Raw genomic sequence first — 17,343 nt, 5'->3', positions numbered from 1 at the left:
ATCCGCCTGTGTCAGCCCTTTAAGATAAGGTCTACTGCTGTGCTGCTAGCATAGGAGGCTCTGGGCTGGTTGCCATGAACACTTGTGCAGGCTGAACATATGAGGCTACTGCCTAGCTCAGCTAGTATCTGCAAACAGGTAGCCTATCACAGAAGGGATCCTTTAGGGATTGCTGCTGACCTGGTGTTGGGTTAATAATGTGAGTGGGCATGAATAGTGTGAGTAGGTGTTATCAACAAGTTTCTGGTTGGCTAGGGTATGCACCTAAGCCAGGCAGAACCCACCACTCTTGTCAGGGCAAGTAAGTTGCACACCAAAGATAACCTGTGCTCACTCATGGTAGCTTGGCACAGAGCAGTCAGGCTTATCCCCAGAGGCAATCTGTAAAGCATTTGCGCAATGCACTCACACCAGTAACACAATAAACACACCACTAAAGAGACTCCACACAGAAACATATAAAAGTATATAAATATATTTTGTGCATAAAACATCGATCAAAATTACATAAATCATAAATACAGTGCATCCTATGCAATCTCTAATCAGTATGCAGTATCCTGATAAGGCAAGAATCTACATGACATACTTATAATATCAGAGCATGAGATGCAGCATAAAAACACATGAATCATCACATGCACAAATACTGTCAAATAGGTTGGAATAGCGGGAAAACTCATAAATCACCAAACATCACAGTAGTACCTAATATCACCCAATATCCCATAATAACACAGGGTGCCACCCAGATGCACTCCTTTTATGTGGTACACAGCAATTAAGTAACCACCGAAGGTTCAGAGGCACCCGCATGCCTATTGCAGTGGATATGGTAATCCAAGTGTCTGGGGAAAGTAAAATTGGGTCCTCTGTTGAGGATCTCCAAGCAAATGCCCCAAGACAAGGGGGGTGCACACTGCTAACGTCAGTGGGGAGACCTCGCTCGCTCCCCCAAATGCAAGAGAGCGAAAGGCAGCTGCTCGCGAACGCACGGTGCAGTCGCCTAATTTAGCCCCACAAATATGCCTTGGACTACTTTTCCTCGCTACCCGGAGAGAGTCTACTGTAACAATGGGGCACTTGGTTGGCAGTAATGGAAGGTCGAGGACTTATTACTTGTGAAGGACCCACATCCTTCGCAACTACTAACTCACTTTCTTTTAATGCATTTATGTTTGTTTCTCCTGTCTGATGATCAATGGCTCAGAAATTCTGTACACCTTTTTTCAAACTTGATCTGGCGGCCGAAATGTGCGTATGTCATTGCAGGAAAGGAAGACATGCTGGTAGTATAGAAACTCGACAATGCATTATGTAAATGTGTGTACATGCAGACAATCCTCAAGGACAAACATAGATCTAGAGAGGCTATTTTGATCAAGCTCTTTCTGAATAGCACCTTTGGTACATGAAAGAAAGATCTTTCTATTGAATGTTCTTGGAAGTGTGTTCACAACACTATCTGCGATTCTACTTCTCCCAGCCTCTCACTTTCAGGCTCCGCTCAGGCGTTGCTTAACGCGAGGTTGACGTGCAGAACTCTTTGAACACAAGTCATGATGGAACACCTTTTATAATTGGATGCTGAACTCCGTGAACAAAGCAACAGACTGTGACTACCTGCGCTATGGAAGCTGGGCATGACATGTTGTCAGGTACACTGGGAAAGGCAGTGTAGGCTTAATTGACAGTTTTAGTAAGGATTTGAGAGTCACATAGAGATTCACAGATTTATTTTGTACGAAAAATGGTGCGTTGTACAACATTTTCGGCCCAGAAGAAAATCAGAAAAAATAAATACACTGAATATGCGGCTTGTCCAGGAAATAATGCGGCCAGAAGAATTTGTTAAAAACCTTTAGAAAAATGGTGAATGTTCATATTTCATTTAATCAAATGCACTGCGCAAGTCAGGAAGTGTTTAATGACATTAACGGATGGATTTGGGGGACATTATCAAACGGGAGGTTTCCGAAAGTGCATATGTTCAAATAGTGGATTCAATGCTTTTTGAGGACCAATGCACTCTCTGTGGCTGGCTCGTCAGTAGGCGTCACTAGGGAGGTGCGGGGGGTGCGGACCGCACCGGGTGACACCATCACATGGGGTGTAAAATGCAAAATAATGGGACCCCCGCCCGCGGACCAGCCTGCACGGGGGAGCCCCGTGCCCGGAGCCAAGGCAGGGACAGCATGGCATCCAGACTCCCCTACCTCCGCTGCCTGCCAGCCTCCAGCCTCCTTCATGGGCCCTGGCATGGATGCTGGGGGTCACTCTCGGTGCTGGAGGGGGCTGTGTTTCTGGGGATGCCCGGTGTGAATACATCTGGATTTCTTCCTTCCTTCCACTAACTAAGCACGAATGGCCTGATGTCACCGGGCCGAGGTAGTATTCGCTGTGCCAATACCAAGATAGTGACATCCACCGTTTGGGTCTGCCCTCAGTGGTTACGTGATGATTGATTACTGTCTGTGGCGCCACAGGGGGGGGGAGGGTGTGACAACACCTGAAACTGCGGCCGGCATAACAGTGACATCACTTTCAGTGCCCAATAGCTATGGAGATACTTTATTAGGGCGGTGCCGCAGAAAGGGCGACATTTCAAGATTAGCCGCAGTGTGCATGCTGCTTGCAATACGGCGGGGCAGTACATCCTGCGGGCGAGCCGGGCCCTCTCATCCTCACCCGACCCTCATCCGCACCGTGACTGGCTAACTTAGACTCACCATGGAGAGCTTGCTGCACGAACCTGCATTAGACGCCGCGTTGACCGCGCGCGATCCAGGATTACTTGGAGAGGGTTTTGTTCAGGTCTTACAGCCAGTGAGAGAAGATGCTGCCGTGGGTGTGGATAGTCGGCTCGCTCATAGGTAGGTGGCCCGGCGAGTACCTTTATGCAAGCGCGGTATACGGGTGAAGTTCCTGTTTTCGGTTCTACAGAGTAAGGATTGCAAACGAGTCGGGGGATTATTACACTAGTTAAAGGAGCAAACACCGGTGCACCTGGTTACTGGTGACTTAGTTGTGGAGTGTTGTCCAGCTGCTCACATAGATATTCCACTGTTGCAGGTGACACACCAGACTGCGGGAAAGGAGGAGAGTGCTGCCTGAGAGAACACCTCCCAAACAAGCCTTCAACTCGAGCTGAGACAATATGACATCCTTTATGTGTGGGGCAGGGACAGTGGCGTCACTAGGGGGGCGCGGGGGTGCGGACCGCACGTCACCATGAGTTACCGCACTGAGTGAGACCAACCCTAGTGACGCCACTGACAATGGGTGGTTAGAAGCTGGTGTTTCCTCTAAATATCTTTCAATTCAGACTAAAACTTTTCTAAAGGATAACAAAAACTCAACAGGACATGCCAGAAGCTGTAGCTAATAGGGCCACATGGCGTAATATAAAAATGTTGAGAAGTTCCACTGTCAACTCAAATCTCCTGCCATTAAGCTTTGAGTGAGAAAAAAAGCTATAATTAATCTCCTGAGGTTATATCTGTTTCATGTAAGCTCAGTTCCTTGACCTGGACCTCCAGAGACAATATGTTTCTAAGGTTCATCTTTGGTTTAAATGTTCTGATAGCACTTCTACCTTGAAGAACAGTCCTAAAATATTCAATCACAGTTCCTCCGATCCCAATCCACACTCCCCACTTTCTACATGCAGGTTGTTTCCCACAACTCCAATTTCAGGTCCAGAAGTAAATGTCCATTTCAGATTGGCATACAGGAAAGCTCACAGTATTGTACACCTTTCTTGCCTGGATTATTTTAGTTATGTTATGTTATGTTAGTGCTATTTGTATTGCGCACGGCTGCTCCAGCGAAGGAGCGTCCCGGCGCACCGACAAGGTGGCGAACACAACACAACTGGGGAACAGAAATAATTATTAAGAAATTGGGGGGTGAAGGATTTAACAAAGCTCAGAAAATAAATGAGTTTTAGCGGCCTTGCGGAAGGAGAGCAGGTCACCAAAGGTCCGGAGTTTCAAAGGGAGAGCGTTCCAGAGTGCGGCTGCCCGCACCTTAAAAGAGCGACCCCCCACCCGACTGAGTTTGAACCGAGGGGCTACCGCTAATTCTTGGTCTAGCGAGCGCAGAGTGCGGCCCGGGATGTAAGGGCGCAAGAGTTGGTGCAGTAAGGGAGGTGATAGGCCCTTCAGAATTTTGAAGGAAAGGCACAAAACTTTAAAGTGGATCCGCTGCCTAACGGGTAACCAATGCAAGGCTCGCAAAGATTGACCGGCCGAGCAAAACCTAGGAAGACCTATGATCGCTCTGGCCGCAGCGTTCTGCACTCTTTGAAGTCGGGTTAACTCAGCCTGGTTTAATCCTATAAAAAGGGAGCTGGCATAGTCCAACCGTGCCAAAACCGTTGCTTGCACCACCAATTGACGAGTTGCGGCATCGAAGTATTTAAGGGCAGGGCGCAAATTGCGCAAGATGCCGAAGCAGCAAGCCGCCGTCCTGTTGGTGTGGCCAACGAAGTTGAGGGAAGGGTCCAGCCAAACACCAAGGTTTTTGATCTCCGCAACCGGAGTGGGGGTCGGCCCCAGCTCAGAGGGCCACCAAGTATCTCCCCATAGGTCCGTCCGCTTCCCAAAGATCATGACCTCCGTTTTTTTGGCGTTTAGTTGGAGACAGTTGGACGTCATCCAACCAGCCACCGCCCTGAGTCCTTCTCTGAATCTTGGTGCATCCACCCCAGAGTCCCCGCTGATCGTGACCGCTAGCTGGGTGTCATCTGCGTACGACACCATGGTCATACCACAGAGCTTCACAACCTCAGCCAGCGGCCTCACGTAGATGTTAAACAACGTGGGGCTCAGTGAGGAACCCTGTGGGACCCCAAGAGACAGAGGATGACATTTGGACTGGTAGGGCGGGGACGCCACACAGAAGGAACGATCCCTGAGAAACGAACGGAACCACTGGTGTGCAGTGCCGATCACCCCTATCTCCTCAAGACGTTGCAGGAGAATGTCATGGGAGACCGTGTCAAAGGCGGCGCTTAGGTCTAACAAAACAAGCGCCGCCGTTTGACCTGCATCCAGAACTACCCGAAGGTGCTCGACCATAGATAACAGTGCTGTCTCCGTACTGTGGCCAGCCCGAAAACCATTCTGGGTGTCGTCCAGAATGTTGGCACGCAACAGATGACCAGAGAGGGCGGTGTTGACATGCGCCTCCGCGAGTTTGGCTGGCCACGGGAGAAGTGAAATCGGGCGGTAGTTCTCCGATTTTGTAGGGTCGAGAGATGGTTTTTTCAAAATGGGCATTACTACCGCATGCTTCCATTTCAAAGGCACTTGGCCTGATGATAGCGACGTGTTGATTAAGTCGCAAACCGGGCGAGCAAAAACCTGGTCTCTGAACATAGGTGGCTTGAGCGGGTCGTCCGGCGACCCCGACTTAACTCGGAGAGCCAAGGCCGTGTAAGACTCCAAAGAGAGAGAGGGGAGAGAGTCTAGCACCACCTGATCCAACCGGATGGGAGGCCCCATACTGGTTTGTGCAGTGGAGGAGGGGAAGGCCCTATATATGGTCTGGACCTTCTCCAGGAAAAAAGCCGCCAGCGCTTCACAATGAGTATTGGAGCTGATGGAGTTACCGGCCGGCTTCCTTGCCACAAGGTCTTTAAGGGCCTTAAAGATGGTTTTAACAGGATTCCCACTATTGCGAAACTCCAGAGCATAGTATTCAGCCCGGGTTCTACAAACCGCGCGGTGATAAGACTTGACCGCAGCCATATACAGGGTTTTTTTGCTGCTTCCTCCAGTCTCTCTCTGCACGTCTGCAGACACTTTTCAGAGCCCTCAGATTGCCATCATACCAGGGACTGGGGGCGCGGGAGCCACACTTACTGGAAACCATCGGGATAAGGGAGTCGAGGGCCCTGGTTACCCATCCGCAGAAATGGTCATAACCAGACTCCACGTTCTCCACTGCACCCAGTGGGTCGTCAGTGAGAAGGCGGTGGAGATCTTCCGCCTTTAATTTGCTCCAGCGCCGTCTGGGCATGGCTCGCAGTGGCACCTTAAGTGGGGCTTCATCAAGACTACAGTGAATGGTCACGAGTGAATGGTCTGACCAGGTCAGGGGGAGGGGGGGGGCCACTGTAACCCCTTCTAAGTTAGAAAAAAAGGGGTCCAGAGTGTGGCCACCACTATGAGTGGGGTCCGAGACCAGCTGGAACAGTTGAAGGGCCTCAAGGTCCGCCACCATCCCTCCCACAGAAGAAAGACACAAAGTGTCAAAATGGAGATTCAAATCACCAATGATAGAAAAATTGGCAGACCCTACTGCTAGTGAACTAACCGCCTCAGGGAGAGCCTCTCGAAATGCCACTGAGCTACCAGGTGGACGGTAAATCAGCAATCCTGACAAGGTAAAATGCGGAGTAACCGCAACCTTGAACAGGGCGCTTTCGCAGCCCGTGATGTTCTGCACACTCCAGGCGCAAGAATAGCACGATTTAACAGCAAGAGCGACGCCACCCCCTCTCGAAGAGCGGTTGAGCGTGTAGATGGAATACTCAACAGGGAACGCCAGATTCAATACCGTAGAATCGGTGTCTTGCAGCCATGTCTCTGTCAGACAAAAGATGTCAGGGGGGTCATTGTCCACAAGATCAGCAATATCCTGATAATGCTTGACCACCGATCTGACGTTTAAATTCCAGATGGTGAGATGTCGCGAAGAGACCTTACTGCTTATGGCAGGCTGCACTATACAAGACCCCAAACAGGAAGGGGCTTCGAGTAGCCAGCCGCCACAAGCACAGCGATGGGGGCCACACAAAGGGTCAACACGGACTTCGGCGCAGGGAGGCAGACAGGTATTAAATGCCAGGAGACTATCCCTGGTATACATAAGCATGGTTAGAGATGCACCTGATGTAAATATCGCCGCGATGCCAGCGCAACCGTGCGCGGACGGGCGCAGACGGGCAGGACTCTGGCACGACTCCGGCCACGCGAGGACGCGCCCGCTGCGCGATCCCGCTGCGCTAGGGGAGGAGCCTTAAATAGGTGTTCCCAGGCGTCACATGTGCATTCAAGCGCTGTCAGCTGGAAAAGCCTCAATCCACTCACCCCACTCCAAGATGTCCGCCAAAAGCGAACCAGGCACCCACCCCAGGACCAGACCCGCCAAAACGGCGGTGAAGGGGCACAATTTATGGTGCAGGTAAGGGGCAATTTAAAAGAGGGTCAAAATGACCAAAACAAACAAAAAGAATGTATAACGTTTTTAAAACAGCAGTTTTACTGCAAAAACGCGCAAGCGCTCTCGCAGCAGCAGCTACCTTGTCAGGGGCTGAAAGCAGGAGGGACTCGCCCTAAATAGGTGTTCCCAGGCGTCACATGTGCATTCAAGCGCTGTCAGCTGGAAAAGCCTCAATCCACTCACCCCACTCCAAGATGTCCGCCAAAAACGAACCAGGCACCCACCCCAGGACCAGACCCGCCAAAACGGCGGTGAAGGGGCACAATTTATGGTGCAGGTAAGGGGCAATTTAAAAGAGGGTCAAAATGCACCATGCATTCACTGGAGTAAAGTTCAACAGGAAAGTGGTATTACCTCATTCACATGGGTGATACGATTTATGTAGAAGGTGTCCCTGCCTGGCTCTGCCTCCATTCCAACCACCATTATAATAATGGGGTAACCCAATAGTAGTCTGTAGGATAGACTGATACTAGAGACAATGGGGTAACCCAATAGTAGTCTGTAGGATAGACTGATACTAGAGACAATGGTAATAGACCTTTCTTTTGAACGATTGATTAAAACAAACAATAATCATTCACTTAAATCTTTTTGAGCATGCGTAATGTCAGCTCACGGTAAACTAAGTTCCATGCACAGTTGAAATATAATGTGCACCAACCACTGGATTGCAAAACAACATGTATTTATTTAATCATAAATTCAAAATCAATAGGTTGAGTACTGTGTTTTAGAATGTATGAAAGGAAAGGTTGCTGAACTTGAACGTGCAGAAAAGGGGTGCTCAATATAGGAAAAAATAGTAAGGAAGGGGAAGAGTTCCCAAAGTAATCGTGAAACAATAATTAGCAAATTTCAAAATGGAGTGATAGCAATTTATAAATCAATGTAGGTCTAGCCAGGTATATTCAATAGTAAAAACAATCTCTATTCAACATATTTTCTTTCAGTATTTGAGAGATGTATCATTATTTACACCTCATTTGCACGTAAAAATAAGGGGACTTTTTGGTCCAGGCCTAGCGGGGGGTAAAGTGAGTCGGTGTGCTGCTCACGTGATGACCACCCTCTGTGGTATGCGGTGTGATGGATATGGCTGTAGAAATTTAAGTTATTTTCAGACCAATCATTTCATTTCTACCTGTTCCTAATAAAAACTTCACAAAACACTAATTGTCCTCAGGTCCAAAGAGAAAGAGAGATATATTAGAAAGAAGAGAATTGAATATCTCAGAGAGATGGCTGGAGAAGATACTGTCCACCTAGGGTAGTCTAATAAAAACATACCTATTATTAATGCAATAAGGTAACCCAATGTTATCCTATGGGAGAGGTCGGAGCCTCACAATAGTAAAAACTGAATTTAGTAACTTTTCATTACCTAGACATGTAAAACTTAAAACACATCCTACCTTTTACATTTAGTGCAGCATGTCCTATGGGCTCTTTAGGGCGTGCTTTAGGGGTGTCTTATATGTATTAAAAAGAGAAGTTTAGGCCTGTCAAAAGTTTTTTTTGCCAGATCGAACTGGTAGTTTTAAAACTGTGGCAGGCCGGAGGCTGCTTACGTGGGTGGCACAATGAGTGCTGCATGCCCACTAATAGCGTGGGGTGGCAGAGTGGGCTAAAGAACGGTGATGGATCAAACCCAGATCTGTTGACTGGGTGTGGGTGTTTGATTGGTTCTGATGCTCCGTCCATCACCACCCCCTTTTGTACCGCTTTGTTCGCCATAAGTTGGCAGGGTATGCTCAGACGTGAGTCCCTTGCTCACTTTGCCACTGGATTCAAGCAAGCCTGGCTGAAGACGGCTGAAATGCCAGAAACTGGTCCTAGGAAGCTTATTTGCGGTCCAGGGAAGGCATGGCTTGGCAGTTCGGGCTGGACTGTTCCCATGAGGCACAGGGTCAGACTGATTTGCATATGGCCATGTCTGAACTGGGGTGGCAGAGTGGGCTAAAGAACGGTGATGGAGCAAACCCAGATCTGTTGACTGGGTGTGAGTGTTTGATTGGTTCTGATGCTCCGTCCATCACCACCCCCTTTTGTACCGGCCTACTACAATGAGCACAGGATGCCGGCTGTTTGAGGACCTGAGAGAACGCACAGGCTGTTCCAGACTCATCTCCTACCCAAGATCTCAATACCTGAAAACCAGGTGATAACCATTAACCTCTAGATGACAGCAGAATAGGCTGCCTTTGATTACAGTAAGAAGCTAAACGAGGAATTATCTGGACAAGACATTCCTGTCCCCTGATTTGTAGTAAGGGACTAGATGGACACACTGCCTCTCTTTTTTCCAGGTCACGGAATTGTACAGGAGAGGCAGAAAATAGTTCCTGCTATCAGTGATTCACTAAAGCCACAGCCAGACCAAATAACGTTGACGCTGCCAGTTCTCAATGCAGCATATGCTGTGGTATTTGTGGCAGATGGCAAGAGTAAAACTTCCATTGTGAAGCGTATGCTAGATTTGGAGGAGGAATTTTTGTCGGTGACATGAGGTCGACCAGAGCACAGGAAACTGCTCTGGTTCCTGAACAGGGCTTCTGCCAGAGGCTGTGGCCAAGGAGCTTATTGACCTAGTGGAGAAGCTTTCAGTCCTGTAGAGCCAGTGATAGCATCCACAGGAGGGCAGACAATTCCTGAGCACTTCCTGCAGGGCTGGCGCACCACTTGCTGCAGAACATATCTGATCCATTGGACTAGAGAGGCATGGCCATGAGCGGCACTAACCGAGCACTTTTCATTCTGATCTTTGTATGTGTGTCCTTTTTATGGATTAGATGGTAGCACTTTGTGAGGTGACTTCCTGTGTGTGATGCGTAAAATAAGATGGAGGGAGGGTGATCATGTGATTGGATACAGAGCCCTTCTCCAGCTCAGTATTAACGAGAAAAGCTACTAGGAAGGTCTGCTGCCATTTTGTGTGCAACTGTTACTGTGATGTAGAGTGAATACCAAATATAAAGTGCACATAGCACGTGAAAAAAAGAAGTGTGTCCCTGCCCCACTCGAGGTGCACTCTTGCCAGGAAATTAAAACAGTGTGAAATATAGGAGCAGGTCACCCCAGATATACTGCAAAAACGAAAAAAACCTAACCTTTTGGTAAAAAAAGACCGGACTTTTGTAATTCTGCATTCTGAGATCTTACAGAGGCAGAAATGTACCTATACAGATTTATTAGACAATTGGAACTTGAAATGTTATTTGAACACAAACAATAGACATCACTTTTTACAAATCACCCACAATCAACCAATCAATCAATTTCTTGTAAAGCGTGATTACTCACCCATAAGGGTCTCAAGGCGCTGAGTGGAGGGGGATTGGATCTGCGGTTCAGTCGAAGAGCCAGGTTTTGGGGTCCTTTTTGAATTGTAGCAGTGATGGTGAGTCCCTAAGGTGCAGAGGTAAGGACCCTCTATCCTCAGACCTCACAAGTTAATAGCTGGAGGATAAACAGATGCTAACTTATTTTACTGAAAGACTTACTTCAGAGGAACTAACAAAAGAAATATATCACTATATCTGGGCAGTTGTCTGTAATATCCCAAAGATTTCAATTTAGAAATCAAGTGTAACCTCACTGCAGTCTTATCTCTAGGAATAACATTGAACCTGTTATTTACTCCTGTACCTTATGACCTTAAAGGAAATCAAAAGTAATAACTAAAATGAAAATATCTCTGCAAAGCCCCACTGAAGATGAATTCAAAGCAATGACAAATTTTACTCCCAACACAAAAATAGTTGTGAAGAAGACAGTAAAATGTTGAAAATATATTGATACTTTAACCTAGGTACTACCCATGAGAGGTCCTGAGACAACAACCTGACACACAGAGCTATGAGTAAATTGACAAATATTCTACATTAAATAAAATACCTCTATGCAAGATATCCAACCATGGCAATCTTGTTATCAGTTCCAGTTACATAAAAAAAAAAATGATCACAAAGGAAGTTTTCCTCTACAAGGATGTTCCATCGTCTCTGGCAAAAATTATGTCTGTTCTGCCACATTGAAATATTTAGATAAATGGATTCAAATCTACATTAAAAACACTCCCTTTAAAGAGATGCAAAAAACGTATTTATCAAAATTTAGTAAAATGGTTACTGTTTTAATTGACAGAATGCAGAACAATGTCATACATTCACCCCAGTACAGAGATCTGGGCCTAAATCCATCCTTTTTGTGCTCCCCATTCTATTCCAGTTTGGAACCAGCCATATGGAAATCAGTCTTGACCCTGCGCCCAATGGGAACAGTCCAGTCCGAACTGCCAGGCCAGGTCCTCCCTGGATTGGAAACAAGCATCGTAGGACCAGTTTTGGGGTTTCACCCCTCATCAGCCGGGCATAACCATTTTATCCCAAGGAAAATAAACTAGAAACAACATGCAACAATCATATTCCTCAATGCTAAATTCTTAATATTCCCATGAGAGAAGTCAGAAGTCAGAAGAATCAGAAGAATTTGTAGTGAGAACACTGTATTCAGGACAAATGCTAAAGATACAGCTATTATTTTATCAGGAGTGGGTATCCACTGTAAATAATTAGGAAGAAAAAGCCTAATAAAACAAGGAGCATTTCTCTTCTGCAACAAAACAAGAACGTACAGGCAAAACGATTTAACAGGCAACCCACTGACTCTATTATGCAGAATACCGAGGACACATTGACACGGCAAGTACACGCTGATTTACTCTTCGTACCTCCACATGTATGTATCTTTAAGATTTATGTCTATATTCTTCAGTCAGTATTTTTGCATGACATTATTCCTGTGATACTATGACATGCAACCATAAGAATTCTGATGCCTATCTGGACAACCTGCCCTTGCATTTCACTGTTTACAAAACGCCTTTACTCTTGTTGAGACAAGGATACTATTTGCTATATTAGTGTAATACACTACTATTATGTAATGTTCCATGATTTTGTAGCCACTGTTAGGGCAAGATCTGTGGGGCACGGACAACCCAGGGCAGCACTTAAAAAATACACTCTGACCATATTTTCTGGCTACTGTGGTCAACTTGAAAAACACTTTCTAATGCTGGTCATCATATGAAACTGATTTTTTTTAATTGTACGATTTTCATATTGGAAAATGAATCTTAGCTTGTCACTATTACATCACAAACAAAGGTTTGAGAGATGCTCCTTTTTGTACACTTTGAACATGTTTTTCTCTTTAAAAAGTGCTCCAAATGAGGCACAAGTATTCTTTAAATTTGGCGAGATGAATTCAAGGCATCTGTCAGTAAAAATTAAAGTGACTCAATAACAGTTTTTTCGACTGATACCTTCAGCGCAGCACCTCGATACCCCCCGGGGTTGATCAGCCGCGCTATATAAATACTGATTGATTGATTGAGAGATGCTTTAACACTACTTGCTTTGAGGCATTTTAATGGAAAATGGAAGCATATCTAGTATAGAGTGTTTATTCATTGGATCATACATCATTGCTTTGCGTTTGGTGTGTGAGAACCAGGAATATTTAGGTATCTGATACTAACTGGCATATGCTGCTTACAACTTTTATTGAAAGTATGGTGCAGAGATTCCATATCCGTTTATACATAGATACTGTATGCCATACTCAGTACTTATATATCCATTCGGTATGAGTTACAATGAACAAAATGGAAGCCACAACTTTACTCTCAGGTTGCTGACAGCCAATCATGGCAATGCTGTTGGCACGTGAATTTGTGAATCCAAGGAGAATCTGCGTCCCTAGATGTACACATTTGTATTTCAATTAATATCTTGAAAACTCCTGGACAAAATTACACCAAATAACAAAAAGTTACCTTTCTGACATATTTAGTGTAATTCCGTCCTGCAGTTTGGGCCGTAGTGATGTCTAAATCTCTATGAAAATAACATGGAAAAAACACTTTTTTTGATCACCCTTTTTCTCAGTCCCTGCCTGATGGATTGTCCTGAAACTTTCCATGCACAGCAAGAATCACCGACAAACTTTTTGAGGAATATTTCGTGAAGATTTGCCAAACTGCGCCAAGTATATACCCAAGTAAAAACAAAAAATTCCTATAGAAACATGGTCCTAAGTATAACTACCTACTGGGCCCGGGCACAGTCATATTGAATCTGGATTGCTGTGAGATTTGAAATAAAAGACGCTACAGAGGGGAGTGCGTCTCTGTTCTCTTTGACAGAGGTGTGAGCACTGATTTATGGTTTGTCAACCAGGAGACAGCACCAGCGCAGATTGAAGCGGTCGGTGGGGGCATGGAATGGAGCCCTTGATGGAACCTACAGCGATTTTATTTTACATAGACAATCTGGTAACGCGTTTTATTATTGGACACTATACTTACCTATTTTAGGATGATTGAACTATAATATAATTCTGTGAACTCTGGGTGCAACCATGCATCACTCAGTGAACTACTATGACACTCACAGGAGCTTAATTTACTTTATGCAAATGAGGGGCCTGATAAGCGTGGCAGTTTCTGAAGTGTCCAGAGATGGACCATGATCAAGAACTATGGGAGATCGAAACGCGTTGGGCCCGAGGACATACGTGTTGAATCTGGATTGCTGTGAGATTTTAAATAAAAGGCGCTGCAGAGGAGAGTGCGTCTTTGTTCTCTTTGACAGAGGTGTGAGCATTGATATATATATATATATATAAATAGATAGATGTGATCAAGACCACGGTAACACGGTCGTAACGCTTCAGGGCGTCAGGCTGGGCACTTGCTTCTACTTTTTGATGCACAGATTCATGCAATAAAGCACTTTACCGGAACTCCACGGTGTGGTCTGCACCTTTGTTGTAGCTGAGGATTCGGCGAAAAAGACTGTGGTTACTTATATATATATATATATTTACATATATGAAAAGAAAGGGTTGCCCTGCTTGAGACCGCACACACGGTGAGTAACCACTTTATTGAAGACTTGGCAGGTTATACAGGCTCACAGCACAAATCCTCTCTTGGAAGCCTGACGCGTTTCGAACATCCTTGTTCTTAATCATAGGCACATCCCAAGCGGAGCCGCCACAGTGTTGAAGAACAGTTATTTGAATTCACCAACATCCCGCCCACATGGGCGTGTACCAAAGTGTCTTCTGGAAGTTGAAGTTCTGCAAAACATAAAATCCCAAGTGGGTGTTGCTGGCATCCAGGAATTTTAAAACAATCCCCAGCAGTGAGTACAATGAAACTGCAAGTCCCGAAAACACTGCCCATCTAAGCCGACAAACAGGGAACCTCACTGCTCTATCGGCAACCTCGTTACAAAGTTTCCGTCGATCTGCATCTCCTCGCAGCAGTGCGGTCTCGCGACTGAGCCCAACTGCTATGTATGAAAAGAAAGGGTTGCCCTGCTTGAGACCGCACGCACGGTGAGTAACCACTTTATTGAAGACTTGGCAGGTTATACAGGATCACAGCACAAATCCTCTCTTGGAAGCCTGACGCGTTTCGAAGATCCTTGTTCTTAATCATAGGCACATCCCAAGCGGAGCCGCCACAGTGTTGCAGAACAGTTATTTGAATTCACCAACATCCCGCCCACATGGGCGTGTACCAAAGTGTCTTCTGGAAGTTGAAGTTCTGCAAAACATAAAATCCCAAGTGGGTGTGCTGGCATCCAAGAATTTTAAAACAATCCCCAGCAGTGAGTACATTGAAACTGCAAGTCCCGAAAACACTGCCCATCTAAGCCGACAAACAGGGAACCTCACCGCTCTATCGGCAACCTCGTTACAAAGTTTCCGTCGATCTGCATCTCCTCGCAGCAGTGCGGTCTCGCGACTGAGCCCAGCCACTATGTATGAAAAGAAAGGGTTGCCCTGCTTGAGACCGCACACACGGTGAGTAACCACTTTATTGAAGACTTGGCAGGTTATACAGGCTCACAGCACAAATCCTCTCTTGGAAGCCTGACGCGTTTCGAACATCCTTGTTCTTAATCATAGGCACATCCCAAGCGGAGCCGCCACAGTGTTTTCATACATAGCGGCTGGGCTCAGTCGCGAGACCGCACTGCTGCGAGGAGATGCAGATCCACGGAAACTTTGTAACGAGTTTGCCGATAGAGCGGTGAGGTTCCCTGTTTGTCGGCTTAGATGGGCAGTGTTTTCGGGACTTGCAGTTTCAATGTACTCACTGCTGGGGATTGTTTTAAAATTCCTGGATGCCAGCAACACCCACTTGGGATTTTATGTTTTGCAGAACTTCAACTTCCAGAAGACACTTTGGTACACGCCCATGTGGGCGGGATGTTGGTGAGTTCAAATAACTGTTCTGCAACACTGTGGCGGCTCCGCTTGGGATGTGCCTATGATTAAGAACAAGGATGTTCGAAACGCGTCAGGCTTCCAAGAGAGGATTTGTGCTGTGAGCCTGTATAACCTGCCAAGTCTTCAATAAAGTGGTTACTCACCGTGTGTGCGGTCTCAAGCAGGGCAACCCTTTCTTTTCATATTTACATATATGTATATATAAATAAGTCTATATATAGATATATATATATACTGAATGAAATCACGTATATATATATCTATATATCTATATATCTATATATCTATATATATATAAATATATATATATATATATATATATATATATGTATGTATATATATATATGTCTGTGAGCAAGGGCGGATGCCCGAAACGCGTCAGATTTTGTGAAGACTCGGATTTAAAATAAATTAACAACTACTGTGCCTTACTTTGGATTTGCGTGGTTTCTATTTTCCCTTGCTACGGATTGTTTGGAGACTGCAAGTGTGGGATATATATATATATCCTGGAAGGCCGAAACGCGTCATGGCAGCTACTGGGTTTTTGATTCAATAAAAACCACTAAGCACTTACTCTGGGTTCGTGTTCGTCTTTCGCGCTGGAATGCTGTGCGGTTGGTGAGGCGATTCCTTGTGGCATATATATATATATATATATATATTATCTACTGGCGGTCGCCAGTAGATAGTTATAGTTAGGACCGAGTTTCCATAGGAAATCTCAAAATTCTATTTTGAATAACTTTGGCGCCGATTGGCGAATCCTCGCAAAATTTTCAAAACTAATGGGGCGCTCCGTTCAGCTCCTACCCTGAAAGTCTCGGGGTGATTCGTCAAGCGGGGGCAGAGAAAAAGGGGGGGTCCCAAAACACATTTTCCCCATGGATTTTTCCATAGGGACTTTAGTCGCAGCTACAGCCTGAACGGATTAACAGAATTATGTGAAATTTGGCAGAGAGGTAGCTAAAAGGTCCATGAAGTGCCTTTTGCAGGTTTGGTGTAAATCTGTTCAGTATTTCCAGAGAAAAAAGCATTTAAATCAATATATATCTGTACGCGCGCAGGGTGCGCGCACCGTGCGCGCACCGTGCGAGCACCCTATCGTCCACGAGCGTAATTCTGATTGGTGGTTATATGTTAGTCAACGTTCAAATCGGTCGAAATCAGGAAGTGTCGGCCGCCATTTTGTTTGTTTTCAGTGCGAGAGTGAAAAAGGAAGGTGGCGAACGTGAAAAGGGGGCAGGGTAGAGAGTTCCTGACCCCCTAGCCTTTGTCAGGGGGTCCCTGAAGGACCCCGAAAGCAAAAAAAATATTTTTTTTTTAAATCGCGGGGTGCGCGCACCGTGCGCGCACGGTGAAAACCAAAAAGAGAAAAAATAATAATTTTTAACACGTAGTTTATTGTAAAATAAATATATAAAAAAAATAATAATACATAAATAAATTAGCATTTAAAAAACCTTGCAAATTCACTGAAAAGACCATAGGTTTCACACACGTTATAGTTAGGAATTAGCATTTAAAAAACCTTGCAAATTCACTTAAAAAACCATAGGTTTCACACATGTTATAGTTAGGTGGATATTTCACTCGTAAAAAACCAATGAAATTCCCCCGTTATAGTTAGTTCAGATAACTATAACTCGCGCGACCGCCACTCTATCACAAGGATGATGTCATCAGTGATGTCATGAGTGATGCCACTGACCATGTCATGAGTGATGTAATATGTGACGTCATCAGCAGTAGATTGCGGGCGCGCGAGTTATAGTTATCTGAACTAACTATAACGGGGGAATT

At 45.6% G+C, this 17,343-nt stretch overlaps 1 protein-coding gene and 1 pseudogene across 1 annotated transcript in view; one reads left to right on the top strand and one right to left on the bottom strand.

Moving 5' to 3' along the window:
* The window catches only part of DAB1 (DAB adaptor protein 1), a 3,595,579-nt gene that overhangs the window by 3,105,489 nt on the left and 472,747 nt on the right, over nucleotides 1-17,343 (bottom strand). The gene's annotated exons all lie outside the window — the stretch shown is intronic.
* On the top strand, nucleotides 9,254-9,817 carry LOC146834897 (6-phosphogluconolactonase pseudogene; annotated as a pseudogene).

The sequence above is a fragment of the Triturus cristatus genome, chromosome 4_2 (assembly GCF_964204655.1).
Source record: "Triturus cristatus chromosome 4_2, aTriCri1.1, whole genome shotgun sequence".
Classification (NCBI taxonomy): Eukaryota; Metazoa; Chordata; class Amphibia; order Caudata; family Salamandridae; genus Triturus; species Triturus cristatus.
Note: the sequence above shows the minus strand (reverse complement) of the source record. Positions and strands in the feature narration are given on the sequence as shown.